The following is a 7820-nucleotide window of genomic DNA, read 5'->3' as shown; positions in this document are numbered from 1 at the left end:
AAGTCCCCTCTTACTTACCATTTGCCGTGTCTTGTGAGCCTCACGATTACTCTATGACTTACGTATTATTTTCAGCTCCCATTTTACAGATGAGGAAGTGGAGGTTCGGCAAGATTAGTAAGGGCCGACATCGGTTAACCATTTACTATGTGTCAAGCACTGGGCTAATTGTTTCAATGAATTTGCTTGTTTTATCCTTACACACCCTTATGAGGTAGGCACTATTATTATCCCCTTTTTATAGATGAGGAAATTGAGGCTTACAGACACTAAGGAATTTGCTAGCACTGCTAGAGCAAGTGTCCTCTCCCGCTGTGTGGCTCCGAAGCTCTCCACCCTAACCCTGCCCCAGCCCAACAGAGTGGTTCAGAGCAAGCATCTGGGGCTCTGCTGTTTATTGGTCACATGGCCTTGGGCACATTATTTCATCTTCCTAAGCCTGGTTCCTAATCTGTAAAATGGGGCGAACAACAGCACCTCCCTAATAGGGTGACTGTGAGGACCAAATGAGCCTGTCAAGGGCCTGCCCCCATAGTAAGGACTCAGCTGATGGCAGCGACTTTTATTATCACCAGGTTTCTCTTGGTGGGGATCCTTGATTAAAGTCAGATTGCTTTAGAAGCTCAGGAATCTGGGGTGCCTGGGTGGCTCAGTCGTTAAGAGTTTGCCTTCAGCTCAGGTCATGATCCTAGAGTCCTGGGATCGAGTTCAGCATCAGGCTCCCTGTTCAGCAGGAAGCCTGCTTCTCCCTTTCCCTCTGCCTCTCCCACTCCCACTGTTTGTGTTCCCTCTCTCAATGTGTCTCTATTAAATAGATAAAAATCTTAAAAAATCTTCGGAAATAACTGGCCGTTCCACAGTCGTGGGATATTCTGTGTGGACACTGCTCCGAAATTTTTCTTGGCAGGGGGGCGGGGGGTGGGCGCAGGGGTGTTGGGGCAGCGGAGGGCAGGGGGTGCACGTGGAGAGGTGCTTTACTTAGAGCCAGGAGAGGGGGTCAGTCTGACCTTCGGGAAGTAAAAGACTAAAAGCCGATTGATCAATGCAATAAACAGACACTGTAGGTGTTGCTCTGGTGTTTCAAACTATCCTGGTCTTTGAAAGTGCTTCCTGGTCCGGCTAAAGGAGCTCTTAGGAACCCTCACTGGGTGCGACCCCAGGCGTGCCTGAGATGGGGACACATATAAATAAACATGTTAATATGCTATCCATTCCTTGTCCTGTAGTGGAGGGAAGGACAAGGGCTTTGGAGCACTAGGAAGCTCAGTTTGAATCCTGACTCTGCCACTCAGAGAGTATAGAGAGTCACAAATCCTTCTGCGCTTAAGTTTGCGTAGCTATGAATTAGGAAAGATGTGAGAGTAAAGCTAACAGTTGCAGAATGCTTACTATGTGCGGGGCGCTGTTGTTTTTCTATGTTAACTCATTTAATTCTTTCAAACTTAAGAAACTTTATTTTGGGGGCGGGCACCTGGTGGCTCAGTCATTAAGCATCTGCCTTGGGCTTAGGTCATGATTCCAGGGCCCTGGCATGGAGCCCTGCATCAGACTCCATGCTCAGCAGGAAGCTTGCTTCTCCTTTTCCCACTCCCCCTGCTTGTGTTCCCTCTCTCTCTGCCTCTCCCTCTGTGTGTCAAATAAATAAACAAAATATTTTTTAAAAGAAACTTTATTATTTTATTTTATTTTATTTTTGCATTTTTTAATTTTTTTTTTAAATTCAAGTTAGTTAACATAGACTGTATTATTTTCAAGGGTAGAATTTACTGATTCTATGCATATGACCTGGTGCTCATAAGAAACTTTATATTTTTTTAAGACTTTATTTCTTCATTAGACAGAGAGAGCACACAAGCAGGGGGAGACACAGAGGCAGAGGAAGAAGCAGGCTCTCTGCTGAGCTGGGAGCCCAACATGGGGCTCAATCCCAGGACCCTGAGATCATGACCTGAGCTGAAGGCAGACGCTTAACCATCTGAGCCACCCAGGCACCCCAAGAAACTTTATTTTTTTAAAAGATTTTATTTATTTATTTGACAGAGAAAGAGAGAGCACAAGCAGGGAAAGTGGGAGAGGGAGAAGCAGGCTCCAATGCGAGGTTCCATCCATAGTTTCGCCTTTTCCATGACGTCATAGAGTTGGACTCATATGGTATCTAGCCTTTTCAGATTGGCTTCTTTAATTTAGCAATAGGTATTTAAGGTTCCTCCTTGTCTTTTCATGGGTTGATAGCTCATTTCTTTTTAGTGCTAAATGATATTCCCTTGTCTGGATCTACCGCAGTTTATCCATTCAGATATTGAAGGATATCTTGGTTGCTTATCTGTTCTGGCCATTTTGAATAAAGCTTTTACAAACATCTGTGTGCAGGTTTTTGTGTGGATATAAGTTTTCAATTCATTTGGGTAAATAATAAGAAGAGCAATTGCTGGATCATATGGTAAGAGTGTGTTTCATTTTGTAGGAAACTGCCACACTGTCTTCCACAGTGACCTGCACTGCTCTGCATTCCCGACAGCCATGAAGAGGACTTCCTGGTGCAGACCTCCTGAGAGTGCTTGGTTTTGTCAGTATTCTGGGTTTTGGCCATTCTAATGGGCATGTAGTGGAATCTCACTGTTGTTTTAATTTGCATCTTTTTATGACATCTCGCATGCAGCATCTTTTCAAATGCTTATTTGCCATTTGTGGGCCTTCTTTGGTGAGGTGTCTATTCAAGTCTTTGGCCCATTTTTATTTTTTTATTTTATTTTTTAAATCTGGAAAGAGAGAAGGAGCCCAGGTTTTTTTGGTTTTGTTTTTTGTTTTAATTTTATTTATTTATTTGACAGAGAGAAAGATCACAAGTAGGCAGAGAGGCAGTCAGAGAGAGAGGGGAAAGCAGACTCCCTGCTGAGCAGAGAGCCCGATTCGGGGCTTGATCCCAGGACCTGAGATCATGACCTGAGCCGAAGGCAGAGGTCATGAGCCACTGAGCCACCCAGGTGCCCCTTTGGCCCATTTTTAAATAGGATTATTTTATTGTTGAGTTTTAAGAGTTCCTCAGATATTTTGAATAATAGTCTTTTATCAGATGAGTCTTTTTTTTTTTTTTTTTTTTTAATTTGACAGACAGAGATCATGAGTAGGCAGAGAGGCAGGCGGGTAGGGTTGGGGAACAGGCTCCCTGCTGAGCAGGGTGCCTGATGCGGGGCTCGATGCCTGGACCCTGAGATCATGACCTGAGCCCAAGGCAGAGGTTTGATCTACTGAGCCACTCAGGTGCCTCCTCAGATGAGTCTTTTACAAATATTCTCTCCCAGTCTGTGGCTCGTGATCTCTTAGTATTATTGTCTTTTTCAGAGCAGAAGGTTTTAATTTTTAAGAAGCTCAGCTTATCAGGGCACCTGGATGGCTCAGTCAGTTGAGCATCTGCCTTCAGCTCAGGTCATGATCTCAGGGTCCAGGAATCAAGCCCTGTATCAGGCTCCCTGCTCGGCAGGGAGCCTGCTTCTCCCTCTCCCACTTCTCCTGCTTGTGTTCCCTCTCTTGCTGTCTCTCTCTCTGTCAAATAAATAAATAAAATCTTAAAAAAAAAAGAAGAAGTTCAGCTTATCAGTTTTTTGTTTCATGAATCATGCCTTTGGTGTTGTATGTAAAACTCATCACCATAATATCAGCTGTAGCAACATTTTTCTAGATGTGTCTCCTGAGGCAAGGGAAACAAAAGCAAAATAGACTACTGGGACTACATCAAAATAAAAAGCTTATGCACAGTGAAGGAAACAATCAACAAAACTAAAAGGCAACCTACAGAATGGGAGAAGATATTTGCAAATGACATATTCAGTAAAGGTTTAGTATCCAAAATGTATAAAGAACTTGATGCAACTCAACACCAAAAAAAAACCATATAATCCAATTCAAAATTTGGAAGAAGACATGAATAGGCATTTCCCCAAAGAACACATAGAGATGGCCGGCAGGCACATGAAAAGTCGCTCGATATCACTCATCATCAGGAAAATGCAGATCAAAACCACAATGAGATGTCACCTCACACCTGCCAGAATGGCTAAAATAAAAAACACAAGAAACAACAAGTGTTGGAGAGGATGTGGAGAAAAAGGAATGCTCGTGTACTGTTGGTGGGAGTGTAAACTGGTGTGGCCACTGTGGAAAACAGTATGGTGGTTCCTCAAAAAATTGAAGACAGAATTAGTATATGAACTACTAATTCCACTACTGGGAATGAGCATGAAATCACTAATTTGAAAAGGTATATGGAACCCTGTGTGTATTGGGGCATTATCTACAATAGCCAAACTATGCAAGCTGCCAAGTGTCCATGGATAGATGAATGGGTGAAAAAGAGGTGGTCTGTATATACAATGGAATATTATTCAGCCATCAAAAAGAATTAAAATTTGCCATTTGCAACATGATTGGAGCTACAGAGTACAATGGTAAGTGAAATAAATCAGCCAGAATAAGACAAATACCGTATGATTTCAATCATATGTGGAATTTAAGAAACAAAGCAAACAAAGAAAAAAGAGACAAACCAAGAAAAAGACACTTAACTGTAGAGAACAAACTGATGGTTGCCAGAGTGCGGGGTTGGGCGGGGATAGGTGAAGGGGATTAAGAGTACCCTTATCATGATAAGCACCGAGTAATGTACAGAATTATTGAATCACTATATTATACACTGGAATTAAAAGTTAATTAAAAAATAGAGGTCGTCTGGGTTCTCACCCTACGTTACTTTCTAGCAGTTTTAAAGTTTTGTGCTTTACATTTAGGTCTATGATCCATTTTAATTATTGTAAAAGCTGTAAAGTCTGTATCTAGATTCATTTTCTTGCCTGTGGATAGCCAGTTGTTCCAGCAACTGGAACTAGAGACTAAGACTAGAGAACTAGAGAACAAAGACTAAACTCATTTAAATGTCTAAATCAACTTTGAGGCACTACCTTATTTATCCCCATTGCTCAGATGAGCAAACTGAGGCATAGAGTGGTTTTTATCAGTCACCCAGGGCAACACAGGGAGTACTTGACAGGGATCTGAACACATGTAACCTGACACCAGAGTCCATACACTCAATCCCTATCTACAATAATAACCTCTTTGTCATAGTTTTTTTGTGAATAACACAGATGGTTCCTAGCACATAGTAGGTACTCAGGAAGCAGTAATGGTAGCATTGTCCAGCCCAGCCTCCAAGGTTTCACTCAATATCATGTTCTCAGAGAAGCTTTAGTTCATTCCTCCAGGCTAACCAGCGAACCATTGGAGGGCTATTTCATCCTAGGGATGACAGCCTGTACCCTGCTTACTCTCCTGGTGTACCCTACATACAGTCACAGGTCGCTTCCATGTGAATTCCGCCGAGAGGCTCCATGTCTGATTTCTCTGTGTCCCCCAGACCACCAGGTGCTGCACTGGGCAGCCTCTCAGTGAAAGTTTGTTTAATTGAGTTGGAGTGGCCTGCTCTTCCTTGACCCAAAAGGGTCACCCGTGCGCATCACGGGTGTGGTCTATTCCTCAGGATATCCAGGCTCTGACTCACATCTTTGCTCCTGAGGCCCCCTTGCTCCAACCTTCCCTGATCTGTCAGGTTGAGCCACCCTAGTCTGCAGAAGTTCTCAGTTCCCTCCAAACTCAAGACATAGCACCTATCTTGAAGGCCTGCTCTCTAAACCAGACTGGCCTCTCCCAGGACGTCTGAAATCCCTCTTTGGTGGGTAGAGCAGTTCACTGGATGTTTAGCAGGACATGACAGACCCCGGCGACCTCATTCCAAAAAGATTATGAAAGGCATTAATCTTAACATTGTTGGACTGGTTTGGGGGCTAAGTGAGCGCCTCTAAGGGCTGTCTCCTGGGCCCTGGTATACCCCTCAGGCAGCCCCTCTTGAGTCAGGGCTCTCTTGGACCAAGCTAACCACAAGCCCATGTCCGCCTTGGGGAGTATGTTCTAGCTGGGCCACCGTGGACATGCCGGCAGTGCCCGCTTTGGACTGAGCCATGTAGCACCATCCAGCAACGCCCTATGTCCGCCTCTGCAGAGCCACCCTGGGAAGATGCGACCAGCAAGACTCAAATAAATGCTTCCTCCGGACAGCACTGCCCTGGGCAGCACCCTCCTGGACACGGGTCCAGCGGAGGCCATGGGAGAAACCTGTTCTCTCCAGGAGAGCACGGTGCCTGGCCTGGGCGTGCCCAGCGGCCTCCGATGCCCCGTGCACGCAGGGGTTCCAGGCAGGCCTCTCGCACGCGGACAGAGGGCTCCCAGAGCAGCGCCCCGTGCCCACATGGCCCGTCCTGGAGGCGCGCCCAGCCGCTGCCAAGAAGGCCGGGAGTTTATCCCCGGAGCCGCCAGCAGGGAGCTCCCTTTCGGTTCGGCTCGCGCGGCTGCGGGGGGCGGCGCTGCGCTGCGCCGCGCTGCGCTCCAGCCCGGACCCGGCCGGGGCCGCTGGATGCCGCGTCTCCGCTTCTGCAGCCTGCCGGGCGGGCTCCGGCGGCCGGTGAGCACGGTGCGGCGGGGGCGGCCGCTCGGGGACGGCCCGGGCCCGGTGGGGCGGCGGGGCGGGCTTCGGCCGGGAAGGCGGGCGGGCGGCGGGGCCCGCCGGCTCCTCCTCCCCCACTGTCCCCTGGAAGCGGCGGCCCGGACTCCCGGCTCCGGTCCCCGGCTGCGCGGCGGGGCTCGGCGCCCTGGAACGGGGAACCGACCGGGAGGGGCGGGGAGGGGAGCTCTGGCCCCTTTGGTCGGCTCGGGGCGCGCGGAGGCAGGGCAGAGTGGCCTTCGGGTTGGGGGGGGGCGGAATTGAGGGCTTGGGGGAGCCCAGGTGGCCCAGAGCTGCCGGGTGAAGGCTGCAGCCTCCGGTATAGGGGGCTTCTCGGGGGCAGGCCCAGGTCCCCCAAACCGAGCGAGCGAGGGAGGCTCTGAGCGAAGCAGCGGGGAAGGCGAGTACCTCCACCGAGCCCTTTATCCCACCCAGCGGCCTTCACCCTTTCACTGCCAGGCCGACTGCGGGCTCCCTCTCAAAGGAGCAGCTGCTAGACAGCTGGCAAAACAATGGAGACCCCGCTTCCCCAGACCCCCTCCCCGGAGATAGAAGATGGGGTGAGCGAATGGTAGGCTTTGGAGACTAGGGAGTGCTGGCTGTCCCCGGTGCCTGGTTGCTCACCTCACCTTTCCCTGCAAAGGGGTGGGGTGTGTGTGGGAAGGTCGGACAGCCTGCCCCAGGCCTCTGGGAGCGACTGCCCGGACGCCCCGCCCTACTAACCTGTCATGCCAGTTATTTCGCCAATGGGAAGAGGGAGGTGGTAAGGTTAGCTGCTCCCCCATCCCCGTGTTTGGGTGGGGAACGGGTGCTGCTTGGTACCAAGCATGGTGAGGAGTGGGTCTTGTTCCTGGCTGAGATAAGGCCTGCAGGGACATACCACACATGGGGCTTTGTTGGGGGAAGGGAGGGGGGAATGGGGATGTCACCCTTTTGCAAGGCACATGTGTCCTGCTGATTAGTTAGAAAGGCTGCCAGCCAGAATGAACGGGGGTGGGGGTGGGGGGGCAGGATGGGGTTGGAGGAAGGCAGACAGTATGTTTTTTAAGTGGTGCTCCTTTTGCCTGGTCACTTGGCCCATGGGGCATGTGTTTGGCAGTGTCCTCTTGGTTTGTGTTTTGTAGAGAGGCCCCAGGACAATGCTTCCTGGGAGGGGCTCTCCTGCCTAGTGCCTTCCTGCCCTCAGATGGACCCCCCAAATTATGGAATCAGATTCCCTCCCGCCCTTCACCTGGCGAGTGATTCAGGCTGGTTTGTGTGGGCTCATTTG

General features: G+C 49.2%; 1 protein-coding gene across 14 annotated transcripts in view; it reads left to right on the top strand.

Annotated features, from left to right (window-relative positions):
* Positions 1–6370: 6370 nt before the first annotated feature.
* The window catches only part of MYO18A (myosin XVIIIA), a 94037-nt gene continuing 92587 nt past the window's right edge, over positions 6371–7820 (top strand). For 12 of the 14 annotated variants that reach the window (XM_045070279.1, XM_045070277.1, XM_045070278.1 and 9 more), the window contains exon 1: positions 6376–6511. The gene's annotated coding sequence lies outside the window, so the exon portion shown is untranslated. Of the gene's footprint in view, positions 6521–7820 lie in introns of all 14 variants that reach the window. The other 2 variants (XM_045070267.1, XM_045070268.1) reach the window with 2 other exon arrangements.

Source organism: Mustela putorius, unplaced genomic scaffold, assembly GCF_011764305.1.
Source record: "Mustela putorius furo isolate JIRA1106 unplaced genomic scaffold, ASM1176430v1.1 tig00003962_pilon_pilon_pilon, whole genome shotgun sequence".
In the NCBI taxonomy this organism is placed as follows: Eukaryota; Metazoa; Chordata; class Mammalia; order Carnivora; family Mustelidae; genus Mustela; species Mustela putorius.
This window is presented reverse-complemented; position numbering and strand designations above follow the sequence as displayed.